Raw genomic sequence first — 13,420 nt, 5'->3', positions numbered from 1 at the left:
ATGTTACATAACAAACGTTTCTTTAAAAATAATTTGCGATAAGTTTTATTCCTTCAAAAATTTTGATAGGACTGATATTTAATGAGATAAATGAGTTTTAAAATTAACATAACTGCCATATAAGGCCGTGTAATGAATTAAAAAACAAATGACTTCGTCTATAAGGGGCCTTGGACAGCAACAATCGAAAGCTATGAAAGATATCCTACAGAGAATGTTTCTGTGTTTGTATGAAGTAATATCGGAAGCTAAATTAACCGATTTGTATAATTATTATTTCACCATTGGAAAGTGTAGTTTTTCTAGATGGACATAATGCTATAATGTTATTACAGTAACTTCTGATATAATATAATATAATATAATATAATATAATATAATATAATATAATATAATATAATATAATATAATATAATACAATACAATACAATACAATACAATATAATATAATACAATACAATACAATATAATATAATAATATAATATAATATGTAATATTATATAATATAATTTAAGTTATTTGAAGGGTTCAGAACCATAGTGGGCCAAGCGCCATTTACTGAATACGTAGAAAACAAGGGTTAAAATTATGTTATTACCATAATTCAATGGAAACCTATAACAAGTAAAATAAAATATACACATTAAATCTAAATGATGTCAATCTTCATTAAACTATGGTTGCATGTAATAAAAATTAAGAAACAGGTTAAAGGAAATGTCATTGCACCAAATGAGTGTCTCTGGACCAAAATGATCGCATTTTAATTATTTGGATGCAATTTAAATTAAGTAACATATTAAACGATTTATCCTTCTATCAAACATGAATGTTCCCTGGATCAAACGTTCTATTTTAATTACGTAATTACTTTATATTTATTTCTAACGGGTGCAGCGGAGCGCACGGGTACGGCTAGTATTTATATAAAACAACTAATATTTCTTGCCATTTAAAGGAATAATTCTCGGGTGCTCGTGTAAAGGGGGTTAAGTTGATTTGGCTAAACTGGAATAAGTACAGATTTGAACTATCCACAATTACTTTTCTCTTGTGTTAAAGGGGTTAAGTTATTCTTCCATCTTAAGTTACAGTGCTTCATAGTTTGTGACAAAGGGGTTTTATTGAGTACCAAAGGAGAGAAGTTTACATACCTTACAATTTGACTTAACCCCCTTTACACGACCACCCGCGAATTATGGTGTTAGATCTGTCTTTAAACGGTTAGTACATTTTAGACATTTTATGTAATTAGTTTGTTAGTAAATCATTTTTTTTTCATTACCTGAAAAATTAACATAGATCAAAATGTCGGTGTTTGCATCTATACGACTCAATTATTACATAATAAATCTATTACTGTAATTTTCACGAATATAGCAAGTTTTAAGTATTCCTAATTAAAAGAATATTTGTTTAATAAAATGTAATGTATCTTCAGATTAATCTGAAAATGTGCAAACAATAAGAAAACCCATACAAGTTAATTCATTTATAACACGGAGGATGTCGTGAGCATACAGTATACATTAGAGTGAATAATGAACGAATACCCAAGCAAGCAAAAAGCACAATGGTCGTTCAATTCAAGCAGAAATCGAAGCAGGTTAATTCACCTAAATTCTGTAATGAGAGCTAATATCTATGTGTATGATAGTGATGGCAACAATATTGGTGGGACTGTTGATGATGGTAACGACGCAGCGGCAGTGATGATTCATTCATTCATTCATTCATTTAGTGTTCTGCCCTAGGGTAGGTCTTTCACTGCAAACTCAGCTTTTTTCCAATCTTTCCTATTTTCTGCCTTCCTCTTTGTTTCCTCATATGATCCATACATCTTAATGTCGTCTATCATCTAATATCTTCTTCTACCCGAACTCTTCTCCCGTTCACCATTTCTTCCAGTGCATCCTTCAGTAGGTACTGTCGGTGACTCAGGAGAAGACGAGAGCGGACTGAGGAGGAAGGGATGTGAACAGATAACGTAAGACAACACGTGCAATATTTGTACTGCAGTAAACGGAAACATTAGGTCTCCTTCTGTTCAACTTAGCTTTAATTTCCATACGCATTGTTACTCATGTTTCCTGCACGAGTAATAACCTGGCTACTGGGATGCTTATCTGAGCGATGTTTATAATAAATAATCAACAGCGATAGTCAAGAAGGTCACATTCTTTCCGCTCGTCTTCTCCTGAGTAATGGACAGTAGTTACTTCTCAGCCAGTGACCCAACCAATTCCTTTTCCTGATCAGTTTTAGCATCATTCTTCCTTCACCCACTCTTTTCATCACATCTTCATTGCTTATTCTGTCTGTCCACTTCACACGTTCCATTTTTCTCCATATCTACATTTCAAAAGCTTGTAGTCGCTTCTCTTCACTTCGTCGTAATGTCCACGTTTCTGCCCCCATATAATGCCACACTCCATACAAAGCACTTTACTAGTCTCTTCCTCAGTTCTTTTTCCAGAGGTCCGCAGATGTTTCTTTTTCTATTAAAATCTATCTTAGTCATTGCTATTCTCCTTTTGACTTCCTGGCAGAAGCTCAAATTACTGCTTATAGCAGTGATGATAATTGTAGTAAATGTGAATGTGATGTTGATAGGAGCAGCAGTAGTTGAGATAATAGTGATCTCGTTAGTAACATTGGTAATCGACATTGGTGCTATTGGTTATGAATATCATGCTAGTCGCGGTGGTCTTAGTGATGATAGTAGTGGTACTGACGATACTGGTGGTATTGATAATTGATAATACTGGTGGTATTGATGACAATAGTGATGGTGTTGGAGATTATAGTGGTAGCGTTGCTGTTGACATTGATGGTGTTGCTGGTGACAATAGTGGTGGTGATGGTGATATTGATGGTGCTGCTAATGATATTGTGATGTTAATGACAACAGTGAAGTAGGAGTTATAATAGTGATGATAGTGATGGTGCTGATGATAATGGTGTTAATGGAGTGAAGGTGCTGGTGGTTATAATGGCAATGATGGTGACAGCGTAGATGTTTGAGGTTATAATGGTGTTGATAGTTTGGCGTTGCTGATGACATTGATGATGTTGGTGACAATAGTGGTGGTGATGATATTGGCGGTGCTGTTGATGATATTGGTTGTGCTGCTGATTATATTGGTTGTGCTGTTGATCATGTTGGTAGTGTTAATGATCACAATGGGGATGTGTTGTGACATAACAGTAGTGGTGATATTAGTGTTGATGACGGTATTGGTGTTAATGATAAAAGTGAAGATGTTTATGATAATAGTGCTAATGATGATAGTGACAGTGTTGATGAAGATATTGGTGGTGCTGATGACAATAGTAGAGACGTTAGGGATTATACAGTATTAATAATGATGACAGTAGTGGTGTTGATGGCTATATTGGTGGAATTCCTAATGACAATAGTGATGTTGAAAATTACAGTGATGAAGATAATAGTGGTGGTGTTCATACTGGTGGTTGTTGATGAGAATATTTGAGAGATATTCGAGATTATAGTGTTGATGATAGGAGGTGCTGATGACAATAGTGTAGAGATCTGGGATTATGGTATGATGATGATGCTAGTGGTGGTGTTGCTGATGAAAATGGTAGTGTTGGAGATGACAGTCGTGATGATATTTGTGGTGCCGCTAATGACAAAAGTGAAGATGTTGGAGATTATAGTGGTGGTGATGAGAGTGGCGATGTTGATATTGATGGTATTGTTAATGAGAATAGTGGAAATATTGGAGATTATAGTAATAATGATAGTGGTAGTGTTGATGATGCTCATGGTATTGGTGGTAATGTGATGACAATATAGAGGAGTTGGTAATTATAGCGGTCATGATTGCAGTAGTGTGTTTGTGATTATTACAGTAGTGGCGTTGGTGTTGATTACAGTGATGACTTTGATGGTGATGATAGTGGTGGCATTGGTGATTATAATGGTGTTGGTAATAATGATTATAATGGTAGTGGTGATGTTAGTGATGATGGCAGTAGTAGCGTTGATGTTTATGATGGTGGTGTTGGTGATGATGACAATAGTGACACTGGTGATGACAGTGGTAGCTTTCGTGATAATATTGGTAGCGTTCATGATAGTGGTAGACTTGTTGATGACTGATGATAGTGGTGATGTTATTTATGTAGTGGTGGCGGTGTTGATAATGATGGCAGTGATGGTGTTGATAATGTAAGTGATGGTGTTCGGTGATGACAGTGATGGTGGTTGATAACAGTAGTGTCGGTAATGATAATGTTGATATTGATGATTCTAGTGCGGAAATAATGGTATTGATATCGGTTGTGGTAGCGGTAATGGTAGTGTAATATCACTATTTAATATTGACATTGTTATCTGATGACTATGATAGTGGTAATGACGTGTGTGCGAGATCGTGCGTATTTGCTTGGTTTCCGCACAAAACCAATCCGCGGAAAGTCTAAAATTCCACATTCAGTATTCCCAACCTAACACACATAATAATTTCCCTCTTCTTACCGCTTAAGTGACATATTGATTTTACTGCTTTAGGCTTTTAACATATTATATTTAGAGACGTTCAATATAGTAATAATTGTAAATTGGAAACTTACCACTGCAATTTCACCTAAATTGCACTGTTAATTATTGTTTTTAAATATTTGCAAAAATTAAGTAAACTCTACAACTTCACTAAAGTTACTGCATTCGTGATGCAAGTAACATTAAGGAAGCCGTGAAAAAATCAACAAGATTCCAGATGCCGATGTTATTACTGCAATATGTTATATAAATAATATTGCTAAACTATTAAAATGAAAAATAAATCATTACATAACCTTACCGTTTGTTTTAAGTTCGCATTTATAGACTGGGGGAAAAAAAAGACAGACGTATATCACGGCCTGCTGGAGTATAGTAAACACAAAAAAAAACATTTTAAAGCAACAATGTTGAAGATAGATATTTTTGTTTTGCAAATTTGCCGTCATTGAACAGAAACCAAGATGGAGATTTCATTGCAACTAATTAGAAATTCCTCTTTCAGGTATGTAATAAACGATCTTCGCACATAATAATGTACGATACACGAGCGGTATGTTTTCTTTCAATTCTCGGAAATTAAAAAAGCTCAACTACGTTTCGCTTTTTCAAACTTTTCCTCGAACATGAAAACTTCAACATACCGCTCTTGTAACGCATATTACTATTTCATTGTTTCTGTATGACTATCGTTTTCTCGTATTCATTTTATTTTTATTTACGAATATGCTAGGTACAGAATATTTTTTTCGAAATGCGAATGAAAACGAATTGCAAATACTAAAACTGGACTTAAGCTAAATCCTCCGCATCCAATTACATTTAGTAGAGATAGTTAATTTCACTGGCTGTGGGATAATCCCGATACAGGACCTGAGGCCGGATATTGTGACAGGCTCTTTGTATCTTTCCTACGTCCGGTAGACGAATAGCCTGGATAGAGACGGGTAAATCCACTCTTCTGGCCGAATTAACTCGAGAGCAGGAGCCGCCCTTTGCGAAGTGGACAATCTGTCACTCGGCGAGGAGTTGAAACAACTCCGAATTCACAAACTGTGTTTTATAGTTTATTCATAGTGCGGCTGAGGAGGTCACCGACTCAAACAAAGCACGTGCAGGCTCGTTCTAATTGAATTAGCGATCCAGCTCCACGTGGTGCGTTAACAACCGGCGTAGAGGGTTAGCCTGTATGTCTCACCGCCAGAGAATGCAGTTTCGGTATCATTAACACAATGTGTTTTCGTATTTAAAAGAGGCCGAGTGGACTAATTCTGGGTTCCCTCTCAAATCAATCATGTTTTTCTTAATTTTGTGCATACGGGAGATGTGTCACATGTTACTTGCTTGAATAAAACTTTTAGAGTATCTGATATCCTGTTCTTTACTACATTCGGATTAGATTTGGCCAATTTGTTTGAAACATTAGAAACAACCCAGAATATATAATGCATTAATTAAAGCTTACCCTGAACTAAGTATACTTAACACACACAGATTTAAGAAACAAATTAGATTAATTGTTTTCTATTTATTTTAAGCTTTTTTAATTTGGGTTATTTTACGACGCTGTATCAACATCTCAGGTTATTTAGCGTCTGAGTGAAATGAAGGTGATAATGCCGGTGAAATGAGTTCGGGGTCCAGCGCCGAAAGTTACCCAGCATTTGCTCGTATTGGGTTGAGGGAAAACCCCAGAAAAGACCTCAACCAGGTAACTTACCCAGACCGGGATTCGAACCCGGGCCACGTGGTTTCGCGGCCAGACGCGCTGACCGTTACTCCACAGGTGTGGACTATTTTAAGCTAATTGTGTTAAAAATTAATACTCTAATATTCATGTACTTTTGTATTTTCTATTTGTATTATTATTACATGCTGTATGTATTTTACTATATATTAATGTTATTGTGCTCAATGAACTTTCTTAATTTTGTGAAATATTTTATATAACTGATCTGAACTGCGCCCGAGCACGAGCTTCTGCTCTTTCGAGCTGCAATGCCTAATGTAGCTCAAGTGTAATGTATTAAATAAATACATTTGAAATTTGAAAAAAAAATTGCAGAACAGCTAGGTCTAGTCGTAAGAAAATAAGACGAAAGTAGGAGGTAGAAGCAGGAGAATATGAAAGGAAAGAAGGAAGAAGAAGGTTGAGGAGGAGGAGGAGGAGGAGGAGGAGAAGAAGAAGAAGAAGAAGAAGAAGAAAAGTATGAGAAAACTAAGAATAACGAAATGGTGAGAGACGAGAAAGGGAAGAAAAGAAGATAAGAAAAGGAGATAGAAGAAATTAAGAAAGAGAAAAGATGAAAGAACAGAGGAAAATAACATGACGTAAACTATGGCATAGGCAAATTTATAGTTGGTAATGTATGTAAAGCCTTGTGATGTTTTATGGATGATGAAGTACTTAGCTGACTTTGAAATACTACTGCAAAATAGAGCCCAATCGCAAACTCGTGGCACCAACATGCGCGAGCTTCTTTCTAAGGCTTCGGAGTGGGGGAGTTCTGTGTGTGCGGGCGACTGCTTACTCACAGAGCTTACTGTTCAAACATCCTCCTCCCCAATACAGCAAGACTCTTGGACGAGTCCATGTAAGTGGTGCCACGAGTTTGCGATAGGGCTCTACCTCTAAATCGGCATAAATCTCCTCTAGCGATATAGACACTAGCAGCAAAACAATCACTTTCAATTCAGCAACATTTCTTGAAAAACATTTTGACGGATTCTCTACTTTGAAGCAGAAATCACAGACTCTTTTGGATTTACATCATATTCTTAATAACTATTTAGGTCGTGTACCAAACCTACATTTACAGCTGAAGTGAACTAGATAGTTGACTAAATAGTCGTATGTGACATAACAAGTCATGATCCAAGCTGCAAAGTGCATTGCGAATTGCAATCAAGTCCGTAGTAGTTAGTAAACGAAAATGCTTGCTTGATTGACGACTTGTAGGTTACAATAAACAAACATGGATACTTCATCATCAGCAATTGGAGCTATGAAATCTGAAGATGCTTTGGAAGGAAAATATAGAATAGTGCTAACTTTAAACATTGACAACGTTAGTACTTTCTTTACACCTTTTAAGTTTCAGAATATTTTAGGCGCTTATTTCTCCACACAACTCCCAAAGAAACTGCACTAGGACACTGCCTTCTTAAGTCAGTGTTGCACCGTTATATCATGGTTTTTAGAAATATATTCTATGAAGAAGGTGTGATTCAAGCATACATGACCAAAGCTCCGCTAAACTGGAGAATTTGTTACGGCAGTTTTGAACCGTGCCGTTACGGTTATGACCAAATTGAACTAAATACACAATGTCGCCAACATAAGAACATGCCGTTGGTCTGTGGCGTCGTTAGAATAAGAAATTTGTTTTTTTTTTTCCCCCTCTCTCTACCTCCTTCGTACTGAACATTACTGAGAGATAGCGCCACTGTTAGCGACAAGATGTTTTTGCGTAAATATTGCGTGGCTTAGATGTGGATCTCGTGACAGGAACATTTTTGCTGTGGCGCATGCGTGGAACTCTCATGCAGTGGCAGCGTAATCCTTACTTGAATTTATTTTCGTGTGTACATTCCAGATCATATCAAGATGATCCCGTTTTGCTCCGTTTATATATCTTGCATATACGAAGGTTAGGCTAGGTTTGGTTAGTTTAGGTTTTTATTAACCAAGTCCGCACATGCATAGACAGTCAAGATGATCCTGTCGGTCATGGCCCTTATGATAGTTTTTGTTTTGTAATATTGACAAACAATAATATGACGATAGCGGTGAATGATTTCATGGCCGCTAAAAGTTTTTTTTTTTTTTCGTAAAAGACGAAGTACCTATTTTCTTTAAACCATAAATGAAACGGCAACGCTGTAATAATTACGTACTTAACGCTTTGGCGAACATTAACTGGAAATTTACTTTCCTTCGTTTGAATGATATTCCTTGAAATATACCTATTTCCCCCTTTCTTTCGTTGTGATAACCTAGTTTAAGATCTTACTACATCTGCATTTTCTGTTGGTGCATTCAAAACACCGCCGTTGTACTGTATAAACCTTGAACTTGACTAATGGAGTGAATTATATGAAAATATAGTCGCGAATTTTACTACCATCATTTCGATTGTCTTTTGACACGACTCGGTACGGCCCGGTGACTAGTGGCCAGTGAGCTACGTCGACTACCGACGTTGGTCTACCGTGCGTATTATTCAGTTGTTCCCAAAGCTCTAAAGGTACATCTACAGACCGATCATTTAGTGCTGACAGCTCAGCGACGCGAAAGAGGGGAAGTAATAGGGGGCGTGATGAGAGTTCCGGAGTAGAGATAAGGGCGAGCGGACGATAAAGGAATGCAGTCCAGCTTAATTGTACTGGAAACATACCGCTCTATCTCACGTATGACATCCGATCACTTCTAAGACAAGCGAGTCAATAACCCATACACCCCTCGGTGTAACTAAATGGACTCGCCTTACCAAGGCGCACATCGCCGGCGACTGTCAGGACTAAATAATCGTACTGTACACAGTTCAATTTTTCTTTCAACTTTAAACATTCAGCAATGCATGCATGAGTGAACGAAACGCATTCAATTATGTATGTTGTTTTCCACTAAAAATAAGCGCGCATGCGGCAATTGAAAGTTATCCATTGCCGGTGGGTATCTTATGCGTATTTCGTTCAACAGTAGTAGCACAGTCTAGTATATACAGTATAACCCCGATTATCCGTCACCATATTAACCGATTGGTGGATTATCCGACTGTCTTTCCTTCGTTGCTATTTTTTTTTTTTTTTTGCTACAGAAACATATGAAGTACTATTGTACGTTATATTAGTACGTATTTTCTCTATAATGTTTTATTAGAGCCTTTACACCTGCACACTTTTGTCTACTGTTCGAATTTCCGTGTTGTACAACTTCTATATAAAATGTATTCCACGAGTGTCAAAAGAAAACATGTTGTGCTAGTATCAAAAAAAGTATACATAATTGAGTGGTTTTGGGAAAGAGAAATTGTGGCTCATCTCGCATAAGAATACGAGACTGTTACAACTGTGCGCGATTTAATAAAAAAAATCAAGGATAAAGTGCATAGAATATGTAAATCGACAACATGAGACCTCTGCTATTCCTATCCTTCCGCTGATAGCCATGACAAGGAGTTTGCTTACCCTTTAAACACCCGTCGTTGTCAACCGAACTTAAATTAGTGAACTCCTGATTCACTACCTGGCGTGTTAAACAAGACCACGGAGAAAATAACGAAAGTGCAAGAATTATTCACTTAATTTACGAAAATATTTTATGGTAGCCTACGGGTTATCCGATTTTTTCGATTAACCGTTCAGTCCACCCCCTTCATTACCACGGATAATAGAGGTTCTACTGTAGTCACGAAGCTTGAGTTTATGAGGTACTAGAAACAATAGACGTACTATTTCGCAGTGTCTGTAATGAGGCGATAGTAGCGATCCTAGTGGTTAGCATCTGTCTATGGATGCATATTTACTATGTATTGAGCTTCGTGACTGTATATACTAGACTGTGGCAGTAGCATGTAGCGATCAGTTGATTGTTTTAGGTGGCCATGAATAAAGTGAAAATTCTTTTGTTTCGTGATGGTGGACCTTTTAAACTGAAAATGGCGACAAGTACGATTAGTTTTATTAAAGATCTTCGTAAATACGAGTGCCTATGAAGTGTTCAACCACACTTTTGAGAATCAAGTAGGCCTAATAGATTGATATTTAATATATACAGGCCTAAGTGAAGATGTTCAACACGGCACACCGTGTAGACACAAAATCTGCATGCATCTTAATTACACATTCGTTTTGAACTTGATTCTTTTTATATTCTCCTCAGATTGCATGCGTAAACGCATGGAAAATTGAACCGTGTAGATGCATCTTAAGTCACCTAACTGCTAGTCACTAGTGTGTCGTATGAACTTGAGCTTCGAGTCTATTATTGTTTACAAGCAGTATTTCCATAGAACATCAAAATCACATCCATCTTATGCATTCGTGTTTCATTTATAGTAGCCTGTACTCTTGTACACAACATACAGTAATACACTTGGAAATAAAACAATAAATCAGTAACTGGGATTTTACTGCATAAAACTATTAGATCTATATCTTAATCCGTTTTAGTTTTCCTGTAATGTTTGCACGTATTTAAGGTTAACCAACCATTTTCATTTCCTCCTGTTATAGCTACCTAATACTATCCTGAGCTCATCCGGGCTGGTAATGGAGAATTCCATTTCTGAGTTGGGGAGGGGGTGTCACCTGAAAGATGGAATTTAGAAACTCCTGTAATATGAGGATTATGAGCCGCAAAGTTTCATTTTAAATAGGATGAGAGAGACTAGCTATAAATTTTGTCTGAGCCACCCTCATTCAGATGCAATTATTTCAAAAGAAGTCATATTTTAAATTTTAACGTCCTAAAGAACAATTCAACTCACAAGCAACTCTGTTGGGGCAGATAAAAAAAAAGTTTTTTTTTTCAGCATGTTAATAATGTCAAAAGAAGTGCTTACACAAATTTTGACCACTCGACCACAATTATGAGACCGTCCAGAAAATGATTTTCCCTGGGGCCGTTTATACAAAAAGCACAATTGCATGGAAAGATTTATTGAAACATATACAGCAATTTTTGCGTTATTTGTCAACATATTCCCTCACTGGAGATGGGAGGATAATTTTAAAATGGTTTTGAGGGAGGTGGGATATGATGGTAGAGACTGGATTAATCTTGCTCAGAATAGGAACCAATGACGGGCTTATGTGAGGGCGGCAATTTAACCTTCGGGTTCCTTAAAAGCCAGTAAGTAAGTAAGTAAGTAAGTATTCCCTCACTGGAATTGAGACATTTGTCATACCACGGGTTCAATTTTTGTATCCTTGTGTCGTAAAAGTCAGCTGTCTGGGATCGGAATCAGCATTTGACAGCCGTCTGCACTTCTCTGTCGATCCCATGATATGACAGATGTCTCAATTCCGGTGCGGAATATATTGAAAAATAGCTGAACAGTTGCTGTCTCTGTTGCAATAAATTTTTCCAATGAAATTGTGTTTTCTTTCCGATATGGGCCCCTGATGAACTTATTTTTACGGCCCTCGTAACTGCGGTCGAGTGGCCAAAATTTTTATAAACACTTCTTCTGACATTAACATGGTTAATGAAAAAGTTTTAAGTTTTTTATATGCCCCAATCAGAATGTTTGCTTGTCAGTCAAATATGAGCCTATGAACCTCGGACATAATGCGAAGCATGGTAACAGTTCAACTACCGAGAAATTTTGCTTCATTTAAAATGTAACAGCTAAATTGTATAACCTCACATTCATCTTTTTTATATTAGCAAACGTTTGTCGTGTCTTCATATAAACAAACCGGCCGGTAAACGAATTGCTGTGAATACATCTCACCATCTCTTTTCTTATTACTGCACGAAAGTATATAATACCTTAACAAGATCACGATTTCCAACCACCAATTCTCTTCGAAGCAGCTTATAAAAACATGTAGGCTATCTAATTCGGTTATACGTAACTGTGACATGGCAACGAAGTTAAACATCGTAGTAAACAACATGAAAATCGCCTACTCTGAATTAAATGAAGGCAAGTCGTGGGCCAATATTATTCTGTCAACAGCATTATGGTAATGGGTGACAAAAAAAAAACTAATATTGGGACTTACCTTGCAGCTAGTTTCCTGCTCACCTACGCCGCACGCCTTATCGGACTTGTCCACTTAGAATTAAAAGGACAAGATCCAGTAACACCTCTTCATGAACGCTTAACATTGCATTTAATTCTTGAAAACACATGTCACGGCTCTACACCATCAATACACATTATTCCAGATCATACACTATCAGCACTAATCATTCATAACACTCACAAATTCCCACACTTTCCACATTGAACGTAAGTCGATGTGAGTACACTCACACCACATCAACAATATCTACCTCCATGTTTACATGCTCAAAATGTCACATTTGTACGTTTAAACTCGTGATTCGCAAGACGATCGAATATGAAACAGATGCAACAAGAAGCACTGTGCTATATAATAAATTACACCCACGAACGTTGACTTTAAATCCTAATAAACTTGTCCTGGCTGTTACAATTATAGTGATACACGCCCCCTACTGCCCAGCAGCATGGAACACACTGCTCCTCCGTCTGCATCAAAATAAATGTGGACAGTTTTATACGATGCACGACGCTCAGCGCATCCTAGCGTTCAGCTATAAGAACTATCTACTCCTTGAATGAATGTGGCGACAGTTTGAAAACATTCGCTCTCTGTGTACGCGTTCGAGAGACCACGTGTATTATGTCATATTGTGTACTCTTAAAACTTTCGCTGTTCGTAACTTTACTATCGGTATTCGAAAGCAAGTATTATTGAAATTTCTAGACAATTGCCAAGGAATTCATCGGATATTAAACTTGTAATGAAAAATTAACAATTCTCCACCGGTACGAAGAACATGTGAAAGACTGGCTTACTTCAAGAAGTATATTAGAAGGCCATGGGTTCGATTGGGTATAGACATAATGGGTATTCTTGTTCGTCTAGCTATAAACTAATCTCATTGATTTTGCAAATGATTACAACACACAAACAAGAATTCACATCGAACGGGCTAACCTTTGGGTAATACAGTGGCTTAATTCGTAATGTACGGGATTCGTTACCCGATATCTGGTATAGTGATCTTTCTCAATAAGCCATCTATATCCATGGTTTCAGTCTCCTGAGGCCTGTTTCTTTAACTGACTAAATGACGATTTCGGAGGTAAATAACGACAATCCAGATATACAAATTGCATACATTTTAA

General features: G+C 36.9%; 1 protein-coding gene across 1 annotated transcript in view; it reads right to left on the bottom strand.

Moving 5' to 3' along the window:
- Positions 1-12,740, bottom strand: part of LOC138703205 (serine-rich adhesin for platelets) — a 1,304,023-nt gene extending 1,291,283 nt beyond the window's left edge. The window contains exon 1 of the mRNA XM_069830906.1: positions 12,264-12,740. The gene's annotated coding sequence lies outside the window, so the exon portion shown is untranslated. The remainder of the gene's footprint in view (positions 1-12,263) is intronic.
- Positions 12,741-13,420: the final 680 nt, after the last annotated feature.

This window comes from Periplaneta americana, chromosome 7 (assembly GCF_040183065.1).
Source record: "Periplaneta americana isolate PAMFEO1 chromosome 7, P.americana_PAMFEO1_priV1, whole genome shotgun sequence".
Classification (NCBI taxonomy): domain Eukaryota; kingdom Metazoa; phylum Arthropoda; class Insecta; order Blattodea; family Blattidae; genus Periplaneta; species Periplaneta americana.
The sequence above is the reverse complement of the archived record's forward strand: the minus strand, read 5'-3'. Positions and strand labels throughout refer to the sequence as shown.